Below are 26543 nucleotides of genomic sequence, written 5' to 3'. Positions count from 1 at the left end.
TTAGGGCTAGTCCCTAAAATATGACTACCTGCTAAGCAGTTATGAGTAGAGTTGCTGCAAAGCCTGGAAATTTCAGTGGCATATCTAGAGCATCCTCTAGAAGATGGAATGCTTAGGGACTCAAGGTAATTCACAGAGAAAACCTAGAGTCCAGTGACAGAGTGTTCCAGCTTATTAAGCATACAACTCAGTACTTTTTTTTCAATTAGAATACTGTGGATAGGAAGTAAAAGACTACAGAATAATAAAATCAAAAAATTCTCAGTCAAAAGGAACTTCAGGGATCATTTAGTTCAGCATAACATTTACTGTAAGAATTCTCTCTGGGAAAAGGAACAAAAGTAGTTTAATGGATTGAGTGGAATGATAAAGGTTTAGTTATTAAAATTATGACCAGTCATATAAATAAAACAGCAACCATACAAAGAGCAAATAAAACATCAAAGAGGGGATGGGAAAGAGATCCGGTGAAGATGTTGACTCCTGAAAAGACCCTTCAAGGAGAAGTTCTATCCCAAGACGGTGAGTTTTAAGCCATGGCAGCTTCTAGTGATAAGATAAATTAAGTAGACATGGAAGTGAGTGGAACCTAACAGGGTCGGAAGAGATATCTAAATCAGAGTGAAAATAAGGAACTATATCCCAGAAAAGATGCTATAGAAGTCAGTCAGTGGAAGGATAGATAGATGTTACTGGCTAAAAGAGTTGTAGGGGCAAAAACAAGGAGGCAGAAGAAAGCACAAGGTTTATAATGAAAGTGGCTTCATAAATGTCCAGCCCTTGTGTAACAAAAATAAACAAGCTCAGAGGAAAGACAGAGTGGGTGATGTAAGAGGGTAGAGCTTTCTGTCTTGAGCACCCAAGGAGAGAGTAGTATCTTTCGTGTATCCCTGGCTCTCATTCATTGGGTATTAAGAAACATCAAGCACTTAACTTAGCAAGGACTGTGTGTGGAGGGATTTAGTATTAGACATGTTGAACTTGAGCTACTCCAAGGACATTCATGAAGAGATGTTTAAAAGTCAACTGGATAAACAGAACTGGACATTCAAAGAGAGAATTGGGTCAAGGTCAGTCTATAATAACACAATACACATTTAGTAGAATGAACTAATGACACAGGTACACTCATTCACATCTGCATAGCAAAAAAAAAAAATGTGTTTGAGACTCTTTAAAAAAATTCTCACATGAAAAATATTTTAAATAGTAAATCACATCTTTATTTGCTTTCATTGAGAGATGTCTAGAAAGCCCATGCCCTAGTTTCCTATGTATGAATCATAGTTCTCTTATTTAAAGTATATCATGCCTTCATGCTTTCCCTCTAAAGCTATCCTTAGATTTATGTAAGGAAATTGTTGTTTAGTCACTAAGTTGTGTCTGACTCTTCTGCAACCTCATGGACTGTAGCCCTCCAAGCTCCTCTGTCCATGATATTTCCCAGGCAAAAATACTGCAGTGGGTTGCCATTTCCTTCTCCAAGGAAATATTTTAGGCTATTATTATTAAGCTAATATATCTACTATTAAAATGTGTAGATATAACTGAATATATATATATATATTTCTTATTTTAGGTATTTAAATCTATAGTTTGCTGTTGTTTTTATTGCTGTTTCTGGAAGTCTTAAGATATATACTGATATTTATGTATAAAATTCATAATAACAGTTGTACTGGAAACACACTAGGTATAAAATCAGCAAATAAAAGAAACGCTGAGCTTTCAGGTTCTCACAGCAATAGGATGTTCATAGCCAAACTGAAAAAGGCTTAGCTAAAGCAATGTGCCTTACTCTGAGAGTTGAAATTCAATAGGCTGAGGTTTTTATTGAACTGTGAGAAAACAGAGTATCCAAACTTCCATAAAACATGCTTTTTCTTTAGGCACATGTGTTTTTAATCTAAGAACTGTAGCTACTGAACAGCACAATGTGAATTTAATCAGGGACATTTTTACTACAAACTAAAATCCATCAATAAATTAAATAAATAGATCAAAATAAAATCTTCAGATTGTTGCAGTTAGTATTTAAGTGCTCAATTTGAAGGTATTCAAAATTGAAATAGAGACAGAGTATATATAAGATTTTCTTGGACCTGGTATTAAAGTTATACTTCTATACTTTCAATAGCAAAAACCAAATGCCCATGACATTAAAAATTGCTCCAGACTATAGACAAACCTAAGAATCTCAAATGAGTAGATTAAGAATTTCTAGTTAAAAACTATATGCTCTAAACAGACTGAGACAGAAAAGAGCTCATTTTTTCATCTTTGTTGTCCAAGTACCTGGCATCACCGCTTCTCTAGTAGCTCAGATGGTAAAGAATCTGCCTGCAATGCAGGAGACCTGGGTTCAATCCCTGGGCTGGGAAGATCCCTGGAGAAGGGAATGGCAACCCACTCCAGTGTTCTTGCCTGGAAAATTCCATGGACAGAGGAGCCTGGTGGGCTACAGTCAACATGGTCACAGAGTGAGACTTGACTGAAGTGACTTGGCACACAATCTGTTTTCATCTGTAATACTCTTATCTTTTTTCTATTGTTAACAAGACAGTAGGCCCCAAATGGAGTTGCTTATGCTAAGGCTCTTTACCAAACTGAGATGAGACTTAATTACACTTTCACCTCTTACAAAAATGGAATCTTAAACCAGTCAATCAGGAATCACCTAATCAGTGCTTGTTTGGTAATCTGCCATCCTTAAAGGAAAGTGAACTTGTCACTACCATTCTGCTTTTTGCCTAATTTAACTCCCTTGTTTCCAATCCCTTCTGCATATTAGTGGTGTTTCTTGTCTGACTCTTTGCGACCCCATGGTCTGTAGCCTGCCAGGTTCCTCTGTTCATGGAATTCTCCAGGCAAGAATACTGGAGTAGGTAGCCATTCCCTTATCCAGGGGATCTTCCCGACTCAGAGATCAAATCCAGGTCTCCTGCATTGAAGGCAGATTCTTTCCTGTCTGAGCCACCAGGGAAACCCTCTGCATGTTAAGCCATTTGTATTTTGTATAGCTCTGCAGAGTTCCTTTCTGTCTGCTAGATTGGATTCTGACTGATTCATGAATCATTGTATAAAGCCATTAAGATATTTAAATTTTGTTCACTTGGCTTTTTTTTTTTTAGCATTCTCTTTTTTCTCCCAAGTATTCTGCATTCTACTAAAACTTTTATTTTATTCTCCTTTCCAAATTTATTTTTGATATTTTATTATGCTATTTTTCAGTTTTGCCTGCTTTCCTTTTTTTCCCCCTTTGCAGACTTTCACTTTCTCTTCCCTTATTTTATTTGTTTACAATCAGTCGGAATCTACCCAAACACATAGAAGACTGAAAGGTAAAAATGTGTATCATAATAAAACTTTGACTAACATTTATTTTCCGATTGTACCCCACTATATAAGAATTGAATGATATCAATCCCCAGGAGGTATTATGATTCAACTGAATTTTCAGAAAACCTTCTCAGAAACTCTCATAACACTTATAATTCTGCTCTGTGTGTCATGAAAATATAACAAGTAGCATATAGTGAGTTTTGAGTTACTACAACAACTAATTTGTATATATTTTCTTGAACAATGCCTATAGTGTCTACATGAAAAGCTATTGAGCAAGGTCTTACGGCTTGTCCGATAATTCAGTGTATATATGGCAGATTTGGAATTAAAACAATGAATACAAAGTATGATTTATATGTTGTTAATCATTCCTACTAGATCATAAATTCATTAAGGGCAGACACTGTTACCAGCTGTCTTTGTAATAACTACAATATCTAACAAGGAGGTCAATAACTGATTTTTTGACTCTTTGCAAAATAAAGAACAAGTAAAGGAGTAACTGAATTAATAAAGTAAAGAATTTTCTATCATACAGAAGATAGGCATATATTAACGTATAAAGCATAAGATATGCTCTGCAGTTGCAAATGTGCTTAGACTCTCCCAGAAAAAATACTGGAGTGAGGTGCCACTTTCTCCTCCAGGGGATCTTCCCAGGCCAGGGATCAAACCCATGTCTCTTGTGTCTCCTGCATCAACAGGTGGATTCTTTACCACTAGCACCACCTGGGAAGCCCACAGTTGCAAAGTCCACATATGAAGTTATAAATATAAACAAAAGACAGAAAATGGTATTCAACTTTTGAAAAATAATGAGTTCATTTTTCTTGGAAAACATTATGCAAATCACAAGTGGTTAACAGCAAAGACTCACGGAAGTAATAACCTAGAAAAACATTATTGATCTTAGACAAGCCACAGGAAGAGGTTATAGACTGACTGTTCTTTAATGAGTAAGCCTGATGAGATGACCTGTGAGGCTCTAGTCACAGAGTCTGAGAAATTTGAAACTAGAAATAACCTGAGGCAATTCTGATCCATTTCTGAAGTAGAAAGTTGTCTGTGTTCCCAAAGCAGAGAGTGTATCAAAAAAAAATTTTTTTAATGATAACATGCTAATTAAGAAGAATAGGGAATTAATTGAACAGAAATGATCAAAGTAGAGTTTGACTAAGTTCCTGATGAAGAAAAGATAGTATTCTATTCCTAAGGAGAAAAATTATATTGCCTTGTATAGCAGAGAGCAAAGGAGTCTAAGACTAGATATTGTAACATGATAGTAAAATTTTAATAATGAGCATAACTTGGTTGTGGCCCATGACCTAAGTAATATTTCAACATGTTTAGGTACATTTTCAAACATTCCTGGACAGGCTAGATGAATATTTTTTACATATACATTGTTCTTCCAAATCTCCAAACCAATATATCAAGTATATTGAAATGCAAACTTAACAACTCTCAGTTCAGAGTATGACTCTGAATCATAGTGCATTTCTTTGCTGATGACGATATTCATAGAGTATTATTTTAAATATTTAGCAATAGTACTATGTTGAACCCTTCTAGCTCCTCTGCCCCCAACATCTTGTAGAATCTTCTGTAAGCCAACATTTGATATTTGTTTTGATAGGCCGCATTTTTGCCTCCAACATATCCCCCTTTTCTGCATCAATTAAATGCAAGCTGATCTCCTAACTAGAGATAACATGATCATACATAGAAATAAGAATTTTATGATCTGGATAATAAAAACATTCAATTTGCCTCCTAATTTCTCTGTATCACATCCTGACTCACAGAGAACTATGCTTAATGTGTAAGCATTTAAACAATATTTTTTGAAAATTAAAGATCATTCATTTAAGAAATTAATCATTTGTTGGGAAAACTGGCATACCTAATATCAAGCATCACAAGGTCCCTTTCCTTAAGGCAGGCTGCGATAGCAGAGTGGGATGCACATGGGCCAAGATTCCAAGTTTACCTCTTCCAGTTATTAACCTCATGACCTTGGGCAAAACCCTCAATTTATCTGAGCTTAAGCTTCCTTGGTTTATAAATGAAGATTGTAATGTTCATGGGGTTTCCACTGGCTGCATAATTCTTGGTCGTGTAGAATCCTGGATTGATCCCCATTCTCCTGGAAATTCTTCAAGTCACATAGGTATGAATTACAATGACAGAGAAAAGGGAAAAGCAGAAGAAATATAAGTATTTTTGAAAGAAAAGTGATAGGACATGATGACTATTTAAAAAGAGAATGGGGAACAATAAAAGAAATTAGCTTAACATTACTAATCTAAGTCTAGGAGAATGGTGTCTCCTCGACAAAGGGAGGGAAGTTATATATAAAGGCTAGCAAATGGAGACTCAGAAAGGAAGAAGATATGTTCTTATATGAGTCTGTTCAATCTGAATAGACTCAATTTAAAATATAACATGAAAGTTTAGGAAACCATTTACTGAAGAGAGTTAAATCCTGTGTATGGCCATTGCTTTTGGATGAAGCACCATCATAATAAAAATAGTCACCATATAACTATTCTCTATGAACGTGAAATCAATAGTATCCAATTTCCACCTACATTATAACATATCCATAGTTAGGTAAGTTTATTTCTCTTTTTTAAATGGATAGTAATTGCCATCCACTCAACTTTGGAAACAATGCATTGATTAAAGTAGAGAGAGTATAAATATTGTTAAAGTATATAAGCCGCCATTGGTCCATATACATGAGGCAGTAAATTTTGTGAAATGTTTTTGTTTCATGGTGGCATATGAAAATAAAAGTATATATATATCACTATTGAATTTGAATGCAGTACATCAATTAATTAGAGTTTAGTGATATTAAATTTAATGCAGGGTGTGGTACAGGGACATAACATATATTTAAGACAGAAGATGAAAGGAAGGGAAAGACATATTTTGCCAACTAAAATGCATCCAGGCTTTCTCCTTCCTTTGTTGGCATTTAAATTCCAGTAGGGGCCAAATAAAAAGTACTCTGTTATTAGCCACCGAAGAACTCATCTTTAGTTATACTTATGTGTTGGATGTTATACAACTGGAATTCAAGAAATATCAAATGGAGAAAGAATGATGAGGGCCCATATTTGGAATAAGTAACTAGCTGCAATAAAGGAATGTGTTGGATATCTTCTGTTTGTCCCTCCATATCCACTTTCTATCAATCTCACTCTGCTCTTAGCTTCAGAGGTTCATCTGTATGGAATGAATTCCCAAGCTTCCAGTTGGGTTTGGCCAATAGAGAGGCACCAGAGAGGATAAAGAAAGTGAGGTCAGGTGTTTATTTCCCTGCATCCTTCCTCCTCACCCTCATTTAGCTGTATCTCTACTGAAGGCCATTGTACCATTATGTGGTCCTTTCTTATAGCTCTCAATTCTCCATTCCTTTGCTTCTTCAGAAATAGAAATTCAGTTACTGCTGTGGCTGGACCTAGGGCACTGAACTATCACTTGTTAGCTTCTGTAAGCCCTATTGCAGCAGTTTGAGACACGTGCAAATCCTTTGGCACTCCTCTCATCACTCAGTGAAATTCAGGACATTTTTGCTTGAACCTGGGCTGGCCTTGGACACCTACTCATAAGTAACAAAATGCAGCAGAACCAGTATTTTTGACTTCAGCGGCCATGTCAGAAAGGGCTGTTCCGCTTGTGCCTTATTCCTCAGAGCTCTGGAGAAAATATAAAAAGTCCCACTATCTCATTGCAAGCTTGCTGTGAAGAAGCCCAGCCAAGCCACATGGAAAGACCATATATATATATATATATATATATATACATGCCCCATTCAACAGTGCCAGACCAGGCAGTAAACAGGTGAGAGATGACGCCTTCAGATGAATCTAATCCAGGCCATTAAATCAACCCCCAGCTTCAAGCTTTCTTAGCTGAAGCCACAGATATCACAAGGCAGAAAAAAAAAAATTCATCTTTGTGCCCTTCTCTATTTCCTGACATATGGAATCCATGAGTATATTAAAAGGCTTTTTACTTTATATCACTAAGTTTAGGGTGGTTTGTTGCACAGCAATATAGATCAGAGCACCTGCTCACATCTTTGTAAATAGTCCTTCTACTCAACTCTTTGCAAATTGTCCTATTTCAGTGAGTTGCCTGTTTCCTGACAGAACCCTGAGAGGTACAAAGGAAATTCCAAATAAATGCCCTATGAACAGGATAAACAAACTCCTATAGCAGTATGATGGAGAAGGCCATGGCACCCCACTCCAGTATTCTTGCCTGGAAAATCCCATGGACGGAGGAGCCTGGTAGGCTGCAGTCCATGGGGTCGCTAAGAGTCGGACACGACTGAGCAACTTCACTTTCACTTTTCCCTTTCATGCACTGGAGAAGGAAATGGCAACCCATTCCAGTATTCTTGCCTGGAGAATCCCAGGGACGGCGGAGCCTGGTGGGCTGCCATCTATGGGGTCGCACAGAGTTAGACACGACTGAAGCGACTTAGCAGCAGTATAGGAGTGTGAAATAAGGATTAACTTCCAGTTGGCTTAATCAGGGAATCCTCCATAAGAGCAGGAGCCATGTATGTGATTGTAGGAAATCAATAATATGTGATGAAGTTTGCTGAATGGGGAAGTGAGGATTTTACTGGGCCTCAAGAAACAGCTGTGATTAGGATGGGAAGAAATGGGGCGAGGTGGAGTATTGTAGACAAAACAGTAAAAATAAAGAGCACAGCACCAAGAATGTGCCTTCAAATAACAAATTCCATTATAGATCAGTCCAGCTGGAGCAGAGGCTCCACCATGAAGCCAGGGTGGCTTCTGCAGGAAGCAAATCTCTCACTTTGTCTCTTCCTGCTCCACAGCCTTTATCAGTTCTCCATAATTCTCAGGAGAATATTCAAACTTCCTAACATTGGGCTTCTCTGGTGGCTCAGTGGTAACAATCTCTTGTCAATGCAGGTGACAAGAGTTCAATCCCTGGATCAGGAAGATCCCCTGGAGAAGAAAATGGCAACTCATTCCAGTATTCTGGTGTGGGAAATCCCATGAAGACAGAAGCCTGGTGGGCTACAGTCCATAGGATCTCAAAAGAATTGGCTACTTGTGTGTGTTCAACAACATTGCTCTTGAAACCCTTCTGGATTTATGTCTCTCTGCAATCATCTTTTCTTACCAGGTCCCCCATTCCACCTGTGTTTGTAGCCACATTACCTATCTTTAGAGTCAGACTTAAGCAGCTTTATAATTTTGAACATGCTGCTTTTTCTTAATACAGACTATTCTATACATCCACCTTCCTCCTTCTAACTTGCAACTACCTTCACATCTCAAGACATAAATCCTCCCCTCTAGATAGCCTTCCCAGGCACTTATCATGTCAGGTAGTAATTCTCCCTAATTACCTACATGATTCTCTGTGCTTGCAAATATGGTAGCACTTATAATGGTCCTTTACAGTGTTTATTTATTTATTTTTGTCCGGCTATAGACCATAAACTCCTCACTTATGGACAGGAATTTGAATCTTGCTATGCTTAAGAAAATAAATTAATATAATGAATTAATGGTTAATCAGAGTAGCTTTTGGAGTAGTGAATAAAGAATCAACAAGTTTTATGAATGATTTCAGACACTGTTGTTTTTTCTGTTCACTTCATTGGCCCTTATACTTCGAAGAGCACTCATTATTAATTACGCTTTTTAATGAAAAAATGAAGCATGAATGAATGGATATAAATAAGGAAGAGGGAAGGGTTGATGATATGACTGATATTACAATATTCTTTTATATACCAGGAGACACAGACATTTAGAGTTTACATAGAAATTGTCTATCCCAAAACTCTTTGAAAAAGAAGCGTAGTTAATTAGATTGCTATGTTTCAGTCTATTTAAACCAGGAGGGAATTTTTAAAAGAACAACAGGATGATCTTTTTACTGCTCCTGTTCCCTCCTTCCACTTAGTCAAGAATATAGTTCTCAAGTACTGAGTTCAACACTTTGCTCAAGGGCATGATTTTTAAAGTCTCTTGTCTGAGATGGGATTCCTGTTTATCTTTCTGTAAGGGACTCATTTAATTTACTTGAAATGTTTACACAGTTAATTCGTATTTCAATTTCTGTTTGCTTTGATAATTAAATGTTATCCACCTTTAAATGCTTCTATTCAAAGTACTAATTTGAATAGCTCAAATTAATTCGGTACTTTAGGTATCTCGCCTTCAAATACAATTTAAATACAGTATTATGTTAGAAAAATTGAAACCAATGTTCTGAGTGCTGGTTAATTCTATTTACTTAATAAACTTTGATAGTTTGCATTTAAATTATTCTTGATTTACTGCTATTTTGATAAGGCTTTGTAATACCAAAAGCCAGATTTTAATCTTGTTTTAAATGAAGTTCAGTTTGAGAAAAAATGGACGATTAGCTTAACCATCCCATATTCCTCAGAGCAGTGCTTCCAGTTTTCAGTAACCTAGTTGATCCTTAAGAATCTGGAGGATGATATTCAACCTTCAGTAAAACTGCACCATAATCATGATTTTTAAAACCTTACAAGCTACTTTGATTGTATTTCCAAGCTATCACAGGTGACTGGAGTTACTCAATAATCAAATGATATCTAATCAATATTGTGAATACATTTCACTTCATATTACTCAGACTGCCTCATACACAGCTGCTATTTTGAATGACTTTCCTTCAAGTCAACCCTATTTGCCTCATTTTTCTCCCAATACCTTTTGTTTCCTTTATTGACTGTGTATCAATTTCCCTACAAAATTACCATCCACGGCTCTGAATTTTTGAGTTTAATGTTTGCTTCATGTAGCATCTGTTGACATTGGATTTATGATTTGTATATTGAGATCTTCAAGCTATAATAAAGAAGACATTCATTTCCTAGATCTCCCCAGATTGGTCAACTGGTTAAAAATGCCCTTAAAAAACATAGAGAATCAAAAATAAATGAGATAGCTTGAGATAATGTCTGTTCTGTCTCAGAAGCAAAAGTTACCATTTTAAAAATTGCCTGTAGCCTATAAGCTTTAAAATTTTAAAAAAGTGCCTGGAATCCAGCTGCATGCTTAACTTGCTTCTGTCTCTACACTCTTCCAACTGAATATGTTCCACTTGTTCAGCTCAGTTCAGTTCAGTCGCTCAGTCATGTCCAGCTCTTTGCGACCCCATGCACTGCAGCACGCCAGGCTTCCCTGTCCATCACCAACTCCCAGAGCTTGCTGAAACTCATGTCCATTGAGTCAGTGATGCCATCCAACCATCTCATGCTCCATCGTCCCCTTCTCCTCCCACCTTCAATCTTTCCCAGCATCAGGGTCTTTTCCAATGAGTCAGTTCTTTGCATCAGGTGGCCAAAGTATTGGAGTTTCAGCTTCAACATCAGTCCTCCCAATGAATATTCAGGACTGATTTCCTTTAGGATGGATTGGTTGGATATCCTCGAGTCCAAGGGTTGCCCAACAGTCTTCTCCAACACCACAATTCAAAAGCATCAATTCTTCAGTGCTCAGCTTTCTTTATAGTCCAAATCTCACATCCATACATGACTACTGGAAAAACCATAGCTTTGACTAGATGGACCTTTGTTAGCAAAGTAATGTCTCTGCTATTTAATATGCTGTCTAGGTTAGTCATAGCTTTTCTTCCAAGGAGCAAGTGCCTTTTAATTTCATGGCTGCAGTCACCAGCTGCAGTGATTTTGCTTTCATTTGTAAATATATATTTTCTAATGGAAGCACCAAGGAAATACTATGTACTATGTATGGAAAGGTCTATAGGTCTATAGGTCTAGCAAGGATCACAAAATTGCTTAGAAAATTAAACATTTGAAATAGTTGGTTTCTATTCATCTTAACTCTGGTTTTCAGGGCTGTGAAATTACTTCTGAATAGAGTAAGTGCTAAGTCATTTTAGTCATTTAGTCATGTCTGACTCTCTGCAACCCTGTGGACTGTAGCCCACCAGCCTTTGTCCATGGGATTCTCCAGGCAAGAATACTGGAGTGGATTGCCATCCTCTCTTCCAGGGGATCTTTCCAACCCAGGCATGGAACTCACATCTCTTAAGTGGCAAGCAGATTCTTTACCACTAGTGCCTCCTGGGAAGCCCTCTGAATAGAGTAGCTGATTCAATTTATATAGTGCAGTTTATATGTAAAAGTATCTTCATGACACCTCAAATCACATGTATGAAGAAAGAAACCAAGCACTTTGGTTTCAACAAAGTTTGGTCATCAAATGAAGTTCAAAGAAAGTGGAGTCAGGAGAGCTAACTCGTGACTAGTTGGAGAAGGAAATGGCAACCCACTCCAGTGTTCTTGCCTGGAGAATCCCAGGGACGGGGGAGCCTGGTGGGCTGCCATCTATGGGGTCGCACAGAGTCGGACACGACTGAAGTGACTTAGCAGTAGTTATTTGGTTAAAGAAGGCTGAATAAGAAAAGTCAAGGTTGTCAATTCAACCTCCTAATTATTTGAGTGAATTATGCAGAAAATAAACCTGAAGCTTGACTTTTAACTGAATTCCTATCCCAGTCAAGTTACTTGAAAATTATATTCTGACACCTAAAGAAAATAAACATAAGGGTCTGTATTATTCAATATAAACTAACTTAAAAAAAAAAAAAAGAGGCCAAATTTTTATTTCTGGCAAATGAGAACTCATATATCCTGAAAACTAAACGTTCTACTGGAAACAACTACAAATACTGGATTCAGAAAAAGAGTTTGCTTTTCCTTTATAAGAACACAAGAGATGTCCTCAGAGGACAAAACCAAAATGAAAGCAGTAATCTAGAGAGTTAAGCAAACTCTAAAGCTGCTGGCTACATTGAAGTTACCTGATAATCTCTGGTGATATTGAGCCTCATTTTTGACAGCTGCACAGGAGATGGGGGACAGGAAGCAAACAAAGCTGGGGGCTGCCCTTGGAGTGGAGAGCGTTAGATTAGACGAGCCCCAAATAACAAACAGCCGCATCTTTAGAGAGGAGCAGAGTAGTATCTAGGTGTTATACTGATTCCTAGTCTGTTAGAAGACATAGTAGAGTGTTTCACATTTTTCTTTACTTCTCTGTCCAATGATTTGGCTTAAAACTCAACGTTCAGAAAACTAAGATCATGGCCTCTTGTCCCATCACTTCATGGCAAGTAGATAGTGAAACAATGGAAACAGTGAGAGACTTTATTTGGGGGGCTCCAAAATCACTGCAGATGGTGACTGCAGCCATGAAATTAAAAGATGCTTGCTCCTTGGAAGAAAAGCTATGACCAACTTAGACAGCATATTAAAAAGCAGAGACATTACTTTGCTAACAAAGGTCAGTCTAGTCAAAGCTATGGTTTTTCCAGTAGTCATGTATGGATGTGAGATTTGGACTATAAAGAAAGCTGAGCACCGAAGAATTGATGCTTTTTAACTGTGGTGTTCAAGAAGACTCTTGAGAGTCCCTTGGACTGCAGGGAGATCCAACCAGTCCATCCTAAAGGAAATCAGTCCTGAATATTCATTGGGAGGACTGATGTTGAAGCTGAAACTCCAATACTTTGGCCACCTGATTCGAAGAACCAACTCATTTGAAAAGACCCTGATGCTGGGAAAGATTGAAGTTGGGAGGAGAAGGGGACAACAGAAGATGAGATGGTTGGATGGCATCACCGATTCAATGGACATGAGTTTGAGTAGGCTCCGGGAGTTGGTGATGGACAGGGAAGCCTGGCGTGCTGCAGTGCATGGGGTCGCAAAGAGCTGGACACGACTGAGCAACTGAATTGAACTGATCCAATAATTTGGGTTTTTTAAGAAATGTTTTATTTAGAAAAATTAATGAAAAGGACAAAGCAGCTATGTCTGCTATAATTATATTGTATCATTATTACTTCTTCAAAAGAAACCCTGCCCTTGTTAATGAATTTTCTCTTTTCAGGATATACATATTTTTTTCCTAGTCTAGTAGTATTCTAGTAGTTTACTCTAGTAATTTGCTTTGTAGCAAACAATCTCAAAACTTAGTGGCTTATAGCAACAACATTTCTCTTGCTTATAAATCTGCAATTTGGACTGAACTTGTCAGGGATAACATTTCTGTTCCACTTGACAGTAGTTGGCATAGCTCAGTGGCTAGGTACTAAAATCATCAGAAATCTCATCCACTTGAATATCTAGCAATTGATGTCAGCTGTTGTCTGGACCTTCGTTGAGATTGACTACTCTAACACTTATAACTTCTCCATGAAGCTTGGACTTCCTGACAACATGGTAGATGGGGTCTATGTGCAAGCATTCTGAGAGACAGACACACAGAGAAGCCGTATTCCATTTTATGACATAGCCTCAGAAGCCAGTGGTATCATTTATGCAACACTGTATCCATTTAGGAAATCAAAATACTCTTCCAGGTTCAAAAGGAAGAGAAAAGAAATGTACTCCACCTCATAATGGGGGTGTGGCAAAGTTTCAAGAGTGTACACAGGATCAAAAATCCTGCTAAGGTCTTTTTGAAAAAAATGTAATATGTCATATTCCTCAATCTTATTATAGGATAGTTGATTATATTTGTTCAATTCAGAGCCAAAACAAAGGGAGAAAGAAGCCAAGAGAGGGAATGTTTGTTGGGAAATCGTTAGCCAGAACATGTAAGTTCAACCCTTGCTTAACTGGATGCACCTAGAAGTGGCCCCTTAGCTTCCTCTTCTTAGCACTCATACTCCAGGTATGTTCCAGTCAATATCTAGCTTCAGAGGCAGGAGTCCTTCCTGCTATCTCTGTTTGCTGTCAGGGAGTAGTCATAGATGCTTCATGAGTGCTGTCTGAGAGTCAAAGGGGAGTTCTTACAATGTGATGAAGATGGTAATAGGAAAATTTCACCATTTATATTGCATTAAAACTAGTTTAGAGATTTTTTTTTAAGACTAGGACAAGGTCACAATAATGAATAAGAAGGGGTACAGAAAAGAAAGATATAAAATATGGGGCAAAGGATTTTCAAAAGGACTGAAACTGTGAAAGCCCAGGTAGATCACGTTTCCCTGTTTGAACAACTTTCTAAACTTTATATTAGTAAACACACTATATAATGGCTTCACACTCCTATACTTCCTGCGGTGTTTCTTCATGTCTTGCTAGCCTGGCATTCGGTGAAGCTTTCAGAAGAAACAACAAGAAAGTGATTTCAGTCATCTTAGAACGTCAGTATTCTTCATTCTACGTGTATTCTATGTTAATCCTTTTTTAAATGAAAAAGAATTTACCCTTATTAGAATATTTTATGGAATTCTCATAGTGGTAGAAGAAACATTTCGGGGAAGAGACCATAGTAATTCTTCCATTGGCCCCTGAAATAGTACCTAAAAGGCAGAGTTACTATAGGAAGTTGTGTGGAATGAAGCGGAGTAAGCTCATTACTGATGACACAGGGAACAAATATAAGAACATATCCTGAATCATCACATAGCAACTTTAGCATTGGAGACTTAAAAAGCTAATGCCCTAGACTTTTCTGCTTCTTACAAGTCCATCTGAGACAAGAATGTCCTATCTACCTAGTAGTTTTCCCTTTTCATTTCTCTATTTCTTAGTTGCTTATTTGTGTCAAGCAAACAGATATTCTTCTCTGTTTAAAAGAGCTTTTTTAGAAGAACTGGTTAAAAGTGATTTTAACTCAAAACCCAAATAACAGGACATTCCAAAGTGACAGTGAGTAGATGGACTAGAGGAGAATGGAAATGAAAAGGATAAGCCTCAGGTTCCCCTGCTCCACTGGATACAGTTTCCCCAGCAAATCATGCCTCAATCCATGACTCTTGCTCAGCTCTGGTTCTTTTAAATTTCAGTCTCACTTATGAAAACTCTTCTCTTTATATTCTTTCTTCCCTTCTCTTTAACACAATCATCATAATTAGACTAGTGTTACTGTAACCAAAGATTTTCTCCAATAAAGAGCTAAAGCAATTTTCCACTGAAGTGTTTCCATCATTGCATCACAGAATGCACCTAATGAAATCAAGCATGTCAGCTGCAAACATTAAAAAAACACACTGGGCGTAAAAAATTCCAGCAAATATTGATGCTAAATCAGATCCCATCTGAACACATGTGTAAGCTTTTTAAAGCACTCAGGGAGCAGGGAGTGTGAATTAGGTGGAGTTTTTTTTTTAATTAATTGATCACAACCCCTCATGGTGGCCTCACTCCCTATCAAACATTCAAAGTTGTCACCTCATGTTTGGTTGCCTTGAACTGTCCACAGTGAAACTTATAAGACAACACTCTCCCTCTCATGCACCAAAGGACCACCTCTAAATCCTGGTTTCTGGAGCCCTACCCCTGATCTTAACAGCCTAATACACTATTTCTTGCCGGGATGTTTGAACCTATCTATGGTTAAATGATTTCTCACCCACCCTTAAAATAAGGATTTCTAGAACTGATACTTTTATTCATTTAAGCAGACTGGAGTTTGGAACAATTAGTTAGAACACCATGAAGCACAGTTCAAATCACCCTGGGCTAAAAACAGTCTGGTCTCTAAGTGAAATCCTATTCATAACGCACTATATCACAGAAAAGTAAATAAACTAGTCTTTCCAAGCACCCTGTCCCCATTACTACTGACTGTGTACTATTATAAATCAGGTAAAGTGTTGCTTTTTGACACATTTACATCTATATTGCAATGACTTTGGCTACTCTGCCAGTATAAAAATTTCCATTATTCTTGTATTCAGCTCGACCTGGCATTACTGCCTAGGCTAATAACCAGTCTCTCCATGCCTATCGCTCCTCATTACACTCCACTCAACACAGCAGCCAGAGTTTTCCAAATGAAAGTGCGATCATGCCAACTTCCCTGCTCAAAGCACTACAGTGGTTCCCACGTCAATCAGAGTCAAAACAAAGCTTACAAAGCTATCAAATCTAGTCTCTCCCATTCTCCACTACACCCCACCATTTGCTTGCAGGTCTTATCCTCTTTCTCCCTTCCCTCCAGATAACCTAGCTTCTTATTGTTTCTGAAACTATCCAGACACACTCTCATCTCCAGGCTTTCGCACTTGTTCTCTCTTCCTGACACTCCTTTCCCCCAGATATCCATATGGCTCACTTTTCCTTCATGGACATTTTGCTTAAATGTCATCTTCTCTAAAAATATCCAATCATCCTACTTAAGTATGCAACTACCTAAGCCCCCCATTTTGCTCTAGTTTTTTCCATCGTGCTTATTTTGTTCTATCATGCAATAGATTTGGTTTATTTAGTATGTCTATTTCTGATTTTCTTCTACTTGAAAGTAAATTTCAGGGAAGCAGAAAAATGTTTGTCAATTTTCTCCTCCAGTACCTATAAAACAGCAAAACAAATAGTTGGTATACAACAGATTTATATATATTTAATGAATAAACAAAAGGTTTTGGTATAGTCTTTTCTCATTTCCTATCTTCCAGTTCCCTAAGAAAGGAAGTAAGCTTTATTTATGTTGAAAAATTAATGTCAGTTATACATGTGGACTTTGGTCAGTTCTATGGCTCAAAGCAAGTCTTGCTCCATCATATGGTAAGAGATTTGAAAGTACATTATTCTCTCCCCTATAGCCTGTGCTCACCCGGTGCAATAGGAATATATTTTATATCCTGGGCCTACCTTATGTGATTGCACCATTTCTGGGCACGGTGTCTTCTTTCTAAATGCCAGTGCAATTTATGAGTCCAGCAAAGCTCAACGGATTTGGATCATAAGAAGTTATTCGAAAATAAGTGTGCCTGGGTGATTTAGCCCTTTAACATCTTGTTTAAATATCTGCTTCATTATATACTGACATTATGGTTCTCTTGATCCTTTAGGTATTATAGTCCTATAGTAAAATCTTTCAGTCACATTGTTCACTGGTTGTTGGTAGGACTTTAATTCACAAAATCAAAGAATTTTACACGGACTTGCAGTAAGTGGTATTTAGGATTGGGAGTAAGGCAGGAGACCCAGAATTGGCCATTGAAATTCAAGGATCTCAAGGCAAGTCTCACCATGCATTTCTGCCTAATTACAGACGGCATTTTTTTATTTTGCTGAGTACAAAGACCACCCTCACAGGGATTAGTCTTGGTAGTACAGAGTTTTCAAAAGCACTCGGTCTGGAAATATACATTGGCATTACCCACACATAACAGAGCTCTGATGTGTTCTCCAGGCCATTCACACCTCACTCTACTACTTTTTCACAGGAATGGATTAAAAGGCCACAAGTCTATACCTGTGCCGACACATTTAAAAGGAAATCAAAGGGGAACTGAAAGCAGACACTGAATATATCAGATTCCTTTTAGGCATAATGCCCAACTTCACCAGAACCACTCCTTGAATTCCTTAAGACCTGCACTGGGGATCCCTTCCAGCTCAAAAATTCTATGCTTCACTGATTCTTTCAGACCTTCAGGATATTGATATAAACTAATCTGTGTGGCTAAATTAGGCTGACATTTCTGATACTTACACAGTGACAATTTCACGGTACAAGAAACATAGGAATATGAGGGCTAACCTGGTGGGAAAGTGCTTATTCTGCCAGGATTTTGTTAAAAACAAAACAAAACAAAAAACCAGCAGCAACTTCATTCAGGTCCCAGCAATGCAAATTTCCCCTGAGGCTGCCAAGGCCTGCACCATCCAAAGGGCGTGATCACAGGAACATAATAAAAGATCCAAGGAAGAAACAAGGAGCATAAAAGATAGTAGGAACATGCCAAGCAAGAGAAAATAAAGGGTGATGTTCTGCCACTGCATGGATATCAGTATAATCTACTTCAATTGCTTTATCTCCCTGGTGGCTAAGATGGTAAAGAATCCACCTGCAATGTGGGAGACCTGGGTTTGATCCCTGGGTTGGGAAGATCTTCTGGAGGAGGTCATGGCAACCCACTCTAGTATTCTTGCCTGGAAAATTCCCATGGACAAAGGAACCTGGCGGGCTATACAATCCATGGGGTTGCAAAGAGTTGGACACAACTGAGTGACTAAGCACAGTTAAGTTAAAAGTCAGTGTGGTCCAGTGGAGGAAGTATTAGAAGTCAGAAAACCTATAAGATGTAACCAATTAGTTCATGCAAGTGTCTTAATTTCTCTGACCTTTATTCTCCTTAACTGTGAAATCAAGGCATTTGCTTCTGAAGAGCTAAATGGGGTTTGCACGTCAGAAGTACCTGGGTTTGAACTATGCCAGTTATGTCTAATGTGTGTATGATTTGGGGCAAATTGTTTTTCCCTCTAAGTCTCAGTTTCTTCATTTGCCAGTAGGGAATACATAACATCTAACTCAAAGTGGAGTTGTTTGGCTGGAATAAAAAGAATATATAAAAGCATTTGTCACCTATCAGATTATTAATATTTGTTTTAAAACAAATGTTAATCTTGGGGAGGAGTCAGAAAGAAACCAAAACTACATTAAGATATAATAAAATTCTGAAATTCTATTTTTCTTTTACTTTATTGGTGCATGTGATGCTATTAATCCATGCTAAATGGCACATATGTAGCAGGTGACCTTTCATGTATGAAAACCTTCCTAAATGGAGTGGGGCATGTTGGAAGTTCTCATTAGCAAGAAATTATGAGCCAAGGCCAACTTTGAAAATGGATGGGGAAAAGCAGGCAGAAATAAAAGTCTGGTTCAATCTAGAGAGGAGCCAAGAGTATAAATTACCAAATCCAAGGGGTGTGGTGCTCTTGATTACAATCTGAGTCAGTCTTTAGGTCCAAGAGACCTGCCCTGTGGATGCAGGACAGGGCACAGCTACAGCAGGCAGAAGTTTTTAGTACAAGTAGAAACTTATGCCAGAGCTAGGAATACAGGTGGGTTTTAAAAGAGGTATCCAAAGCCAGGTCCAAGAGCCAGGCCAGGAATTTAGGACCTCTAGGTGAAAGTCTGGGCCAGACCCAGAGGGTGAGTGGATTGGGAACCAGCAGCCAGAGTCCCAAGAAGTTAAGCCAGGAGACTGGGCTATGTACGGGGAGAACAAATATTTACTAGATCTCACTTATCACAAAAGAAAGGAGCTGCAAAATCCCATCAGCCCAGGCTCTCGCTGGTTGAAGGGTTAGATAGTTCTGCACCTGCAGGTGAGGGAGTTTTAGGGCCCACAAATGTGGAAAATGGCACGGGCCCTAATTGGTAACATCTGCAGATGGATCCGAGCACGTATTTTGCCAGCAGTTGTAACATCCCCAATATTCAGCAACCACAAATATGACTTACATCCCAGGAAGCAATCTAACCATCTATAGTAGATGCACTATGTCAGGGAGCAGGGAATTCACCTCCACAAAGACCCAACTGAGACGTGAAAACAGAAGAGGGCTGTGCAGGAGGAGGCGAGTAGGAGATAGCCTCCCAAGGCATTTGCTTGTGTAAATGTGCACCAGGTATCTCACACTACCTCCACTCACATGTCTCCCTGTGTAAGTTTTTCACAAATTGCAGGTAAAGAGGACATTTAAATTCCAAATCCAACCCTCAGGCGTGTGCCAGAGACTGAAGGCAGTATTTGGTCTTTTAGACTAAAATGGAAAAGTAAATGCAGATGGAGATATATCCTCTGCTAACCAGAAAGCAACAAGCAATACGGTTTCCAACCAGGCAGAGGCAGCACTTAAGCCATCTTATTAAGAATTCCATGCATAAGAGGAGACAGTACCTCAGCAGATATGAGTCCTGATTATTATCAACAATAGTCCCCTGGCAGAGGGTGTGAATGATTTGCTTCTAAATGAGATCAAATATTTCACAAGCACAGTTGGAAGAACCTAGCTGTTTATGAACAATTAAATGTTTGGCTAGAAAAAAAAAATTTAGAAACTTTATTTAGGACTGAAGCCAGCTATGGTAGTTTGAAACAAACATAGCATGTTTCATTATGGGGCTCAGGAAGCAACATAAAATATTTTCCACCAAATTTGCCTCCAGGTAGTTGTAGTGAAATTCAGTCAGTAATTTCAGTATAATTTGAAAAGAAAGAGCAGGCAGTCCCTTTAGCAATTAAAGACACATCTCAAAAGATAAATAAAATGGAGTCAACTCTAAAGGTAATCCATCTTGCATGATGCTGAGAGAAGAAAAAGGAAAGTAGTGGAGGAAACAACCCACTCTAGCTTTTTACAAAGGAGTTTCATTCAGTGAGGGTGAAGAGTAGGGGAATGTGTGGAAAGGATGACAAAGTTATAACAATTGATTAGCAGAATAAAAAGCAGAATAAGTGACTGGACACTAAATGAGGAAGAGTTAAGGGAAATCAATAGGTCTACACACAGATGACAAAATACTTGTGAAATTGATAATTGCTGCTCCAGAGATGAACCAGGTGAACTTATTTTCATAAGGTTTAGACATAATAAGACTACCTATAGGCATCAAAACAGAAGTTCATGCACTACCCATTGAATATCTTGCTCTAAGGGGTACAGTCACAGTCCCCTGATGCCCCCAAACATTCATTTCTTAACAGTATATGGATATAAAGCAGATATTTGAAACCACAGAGTTGGGGTTAAACTTACTTGTGTACATTCCCAGTTATGTGATCTTGGGTAAATCCTCTCATCCCGCTGAACTTCCGTGCGGGCAGGTGTTTTCAGAAGGAGACAAGATCTCCTTCATAAGAATGTTCTCAACATTAAATGAGATGGAGTCAGAGCCTATGAACTACTCATATGGATTGTTGAAAGTTCTTGAGAATATGTTATATACAAGTGAAAATGCTAAACATTTGATGTATTTTTACACTCAATCAACAAAGTTGTCCTGAGATTGAAGTATGCTGTGTGATTTCACATGAAGAAAGTGAAGCTCTGTTCTCTTTCAAATAATAATGTCCAAATCCGACAAAGACACACACACACATACACAAAGGACTTCAAAACCACTAAGAATTAAAGCAACTTAATGTTCTGAGAAGCTGTTCTTAATCCTGGAGCAGTTCCCAATTCATCATTGCTTTTGATTTTCTTGCTTGCTTATTTATGCTTTTCCCTAGAAATTTGACCTTATTTTCTCTTTCACTGATACCACTGATTCTACTAATCACTCACTTTAGTCTGTGTATGAAATATAAACAACATACTATTTCTTTGCTCCCTGTGGAACAATTTCAGTTTTTTAAAAAGATCTAGATAGAACAGAAAAACAGACAATAAGGCAACAAATAAATGCTAGACCCTCAATGCAGAAGCAGAACAGTCAAAGCACAAATCTATCAGTGATTACTAATACCCTGTGAAATAATATAATCTCATTTTCAGAGATTATATTATTTTCAGAGCTGTAGATTTCCTTACAGCTGTTAAGAAGAAATCTCCAATTTTTAAGACATTCATCTTTCAGATTCTTCCTTGTGGGGACAATCATTGCAATATCTGTGGAAATAGAAAACAGTCGGGTATGCTGACAGTGTCCTGGAGGAAAAACAGCTGGCTGCCCTGACAGGCACTACACAAGTGACAGTAAAATGGGAGAATCAACATGGTTCATGACTTGGCCATGACCCAACCAGAGTTATTCCCATCTTACTTTATTTCTATCCTGTTTGCTCTGCCTGAAGGATATTCTCTAGCCAGTTATTAAAACTGAGCCACCATACAATGAAGTGAAGCATCTTCATTTATTACTCCCAGGAGACCAGCATTACCCAGTCTCATCAGAGTTATGTGACCTCCATGCCACTTTGAGGTCCTCAGGTGGAGTAAGATGACCAAACGCAGTGGTTTAGATTCTATATCCACTCAGATACACAAGCCTTTGTTTTTGCTTTTAGTTGTATGCTTTTGGGGGGAGTTTAGAATGTGGTCCATGAGTACGTGGGCCTCAGGCCCTCCTAATCAACAATAAAAACAAAACAAAAACTCTTAGTGAGGCATGTGTGCCAACACCACCAACAATACCTGGGGAGGTTTCTAGAACTACAGTACCTTAAACCCAACTCAGGTCTACTGAATTTGTATCTCAGGAATCAGATTTTAGGAGATATTATATGTATCAAAGTTGAGAAGCTCTATGCTAGAGACTCAGTCTTTAAGTCAATTGAGAATCATGCTACCAAGTCCAATTAAGTCAAAAGGGAAGAATGATCTGGAAAATAATGTCAAGAGCATCTAGCACTATGGGACTCAACTAGTAGTTGGTAGGAAGCTGACAAAGGAAGGAATCCCCTTGAACTGATTCAGTTGAGGTACTGTGGCTTTTTAGTTACTCTTGAAGCCTTGAGTGGGGGGCCCTCCCTGATACCTTAGCTAGGAGGTCCCACCATGACCAGATCAAGTTGCTTTTTTAAAAACCTGCTGCTTTCCATGAAGATGGAGTGACATACTACTCCTACTGCCAAAAAAGGTCCACATTCCTCTTCCACAGAAAGAGCCCATGTTCCTGATGACCAGCTCCAGGATAAATCTCTTTATGCTAGCTCCCTTCTTGGAGGATTTGTATACTACCAGGATTCGGTGTGGAGGTGACTAGGTTGACAGGAGTTGGGGAGGAATATTCAGAAGTGATTATACTGGATTTGTAGTCTCCACAGCTGATTAATCAGAATTCTGGGACTGAGAGTCAAACATATGGCCAATCAGCCTGGAATTTAGGACAAGAAATTCACTGAAAATAGAAGTGAGGGATTCTGTAATAGATTCTCTGGTTTTACTGAATCAGTTACAACTTTTCTTTGTTACAGGAAAACTGACCCTGGCAACCTACATTTGCTAGGATTCTTTATCCAGTGACTTCTGGTTAGAGTTGACCAGTGGGAGGCTCTGGAAGGGGATTAGACAGGACACAGGAGAGTAGGAGCTATAGACTTTCTCTCATGGCTCTAGCATCTCTTTGTGGTTCAAGCTCATTCAAGAAGCCCTTCTCAACATGTTTCCATCTCATTCAAGTGACTCCTCCCACCTTGATTTTAGTACATCCACTTGCTTAGTAAAACCTCTGTCATCAGGATCCTAACTCTTTCCTGGTAGCCCAGACCTTGGGTTCTGGTAAAACCACCTCTTCCTTTTGTCCCTGCAACACTGGAGCTGGGGGTATCATCCTATTATTGCCTGTTCAGTTCTTCCCAAAATTTTAAATGTGTTCCTCATATTAAATTTCTTCTACTGAACAATTTAGAATAGGTTCAATTTGACTTACTTCACCCTGACTGATACATTGACCTTATATTCTATAAGCTTAAGCATCAAGGGCCTCTCTTTGGGAAATTACACCCAGTGGGAAATGTCATTGAAATTAAACTTCAGGCATGGTATGAGGAATATAGAATTTTGTTGCAAGAAAGAACTTAAGGCATCATCTAAGTCTGTCATTTCCCAGTAAGGAGCTGCTCCCCAGTAAGTGCCATGCCTAGTCTCACATAATTCTTAAATGGCAATGCCAGGACTAGCTCTCTCCATGTCCAAATATTTCCATTATTTCATATATCTTCTGTGATGTGTTTGCCTGTTTAATACCTGTATACAGATATATATTTACTGTACCGAACAAAATTATATTTGATAAATTAATGGGCAATTTTATGGCTCTATCCTTTCTTTATACATATGCAATTTTTTTTTTTAACCAAATTTGTGAAAGCCAATGCAGGAGAGACAAGAGATGCAAGTTTGATCCCTGAGTTGGGAAGATCCCCTGGAGTAGGAATGGCAACCTGATCCAATATTCTTGCCTAGAAAATTCCATGGACAGACGAGCCCAGTGGGCTACAGTCCATGGAGTTGCAAAGAGTTGGACATGACTGAACACACAAACACACAAGTTCTCTAAGAACTAGCTATCACTATTATTATTAGTCCAGATTGGCTTTTTTTTTTTTTTTAATTTCTGTCTGATACTGATGACTCCATCTACTCCATGTCAGTTAACGATGCAGAAATGTCTACTAAATAAAGTTTATTTCCCTAGGATAGTTGTTCTTAAACATCAGCAATGCAGCAGAATCACCTGGAGAGTTTCTTAAAACCCATTTTCGGGCCCCATCTCAGAAAGCTTCTGGGCTTCCCCAGTGGCTCTGTGGTAAAGAATCTGCCTGCACTCTGGAGCTTACGGAGGGGCTGTCACTCGTCCCGGCCAGATAATGCGGCTTCTGGCCGCCAACTTTGGAGACTCTTGCCTCACAGATTCCGGGTTTGGGGCCCAGGGAAGGGGACCGCGAGGGTCTTGCTGGGGCGGCTCTGCGTGAGGCCAGAGGAGGCGTGGCGGGCCTCGGGGCTCGCTGGCTGCTGCCTGGGGAGCCGCCCCCTCAGTACAGCGATGCCGCCCCCTCCAGGGTCGTCAGGACCGAAGAGGAAGGGCAGCAGAGACCCCATGCGCCCCTCGAAGCCCGGGCCTGTTTCCTGGAAGTCTTTCGCCATCACATTTGCTATTGGAGGAGCTTTATTGGCTGGAATGAAGTACTTCAAGAAGGAAAAGACAGAAACGGGAGTAGGAATGGCAAAGAAGCATTGGAAAGCCTTTACTTGGGGGCCCATTTTCCCTCACAACTCATACCGGCGAGCCCAAAACTGATAAGGACTACCTGGGTCAACGCGTATTGATTTATTTTGGTTTTACTCATTGTCCTGATGAACTAGAAGAACTAGTTCTGTCCAGAAGAACTGGGAAAAATGATTCAAGTTGTGGATGAAATAGACGGTATTCCAACTCTGCCAACTCCGCTTTTCATCACTTTTGACCCAGAGAGGGACACAAAAGAAGCCATTGCCAATTATGTAAAAAAAATTTCTCCCAAACTGATCGGCTTGATTGGCACAAAAGAAGAGATTGGTCAAGTGTCCAGAGCATTCAGAGTGTATTACAGCCCTGGCCCCAAGGATGAAGATGAGGACTACATAGTGGATCATACAATCATAATGTACTTGATTGGACCAGATGGTGAATTTCTAGATTATTTTGGCCAGAACAAGAATGCAGAAATAGCTGGTTCAATTGCTGCACACGTGAGGACACACAGGAAAAACAGCTAATAACTAACATAGCATGGCCATGCTCTTTTCTCCTGCCAGAGAGGAAGGACTTTATCTCCCGTAGGAGCCAATACATACATGTACATACATGCAGCCTGCAGAAAGGCCTTCACACCAGGAGAAAATCTAAATTTTGGAGAGTGCACATTACGCTTGGGTTCATCAAGGATGAATTCTTGGAACTGTAAAGATTACAACCAAAAGTCCCCCAAATTGTGGCCTTGAGACCAGAGGACCAAGATGTCTTGAAGCCAGTGGAATGGACCTCAGGGAAGGATACAGCCAGAAAAGATGCATCCCAGGGATCTCCCCATATGAGTGGGGCCCTCTGGTCACGTGGCTGCCTCTCCAGAGTCTTGAGGCCTTGCTCAGACAGGTTGTACTGAATTTCCAGAAGGAGCATCTCTTGCTTTCCTCTTTGAGGTGGATGATGCAATCAAGTCAGGCTCTCTGACATTCATAATTAATCTTTACACTGGAAAGCATTAGTATAGTCTTCCTTGTGAATGAGAATCACTGTGATTGTTTGCAGTGTGATCCCCTGTCAGCTGGTGCTGATTTTACTCATAGAGAGGAAATCTGTGGTTTGGAACAAACTATTAGATCAAGTTCCCTAGGAATCTTTCTGGTGATTTTTAGCAGTATGATGTGTGGGGCTTCCAGGGACCTACCAAGGGTTGTAAGGATATGGACCATGAATGTGTGCAGAGTACCCGCCTGCTTGTACTAGACTGCACTTGTCTGAAATAAAGGTGTGCTCAGTTTTGCAAAAAAAAAAAAAAAAAAGAATCTGCCTGTAACGCAGGAGATGCAGGAAACACTGGCTGGATCCCTGAGTTGCAAACATCACCAGAGGGAGGAATTGGCAACCCACTCTAGTATTCTTGCCTGGAAAATCCCCTGGAAAGAAGAGCCTGGTGGCTCTTCCATATGGTCACAAAGAGTTCAACACAACTGAGCATGCACACACACCAGGAATGCAGAGAGCTTCTGATTCAGCAAACCTGAGAGGGAGACTTGAGTATTTGCAGTTCTAACAAGTTCCCAGGTGATGCTATGCTGCTGGCCTAGAGACTGTACTTTGAGATCCAGCACCCCTGGGACATGAAACAATGTTCATTCCCTATGGTCTGAAAATCACAATAGAGAATAATAGTGATAGTAGCACTGATCCTATCAAAATGGC

The 26543-nt window shown here is 39.1% G+C and overlaps 1 pseudogene; it reads left to right on the top strand.

Moving 5' to 3' along the window:
• Nucleotides 1-473: 473 nt before the first annotated feature.
• LOC145545624 (cytochrome c oxidase assembly factor SCO1 pseudogene) lies at nt 474-25357 on the top strand (annotated as a pseudogene).
• Nucleotides 25358-26543: the final 1186 nt, after the last annotated feature.

This window comes from Giraffa tippelskirchi, chromosome 4 (assembly GCF_054371585.1).
Source record: "Giraffa tippelskirchi isolate mGirTip1 chromosome 4, T2T-mGirTip1v1.2.pri, whole genome shotgun sequence".
Taxonomy (NCBI): Eukaryota; Metazoa; Chordata; class Mammalia; order Artiodactyla; family Giraffidae; genus Giraffa; species Giraffa tippelskirchi.
Note: the sequence above shows the minus strand (reverse complement) of the source record. Positions and strands in the feature narration are given on the sequence as shown.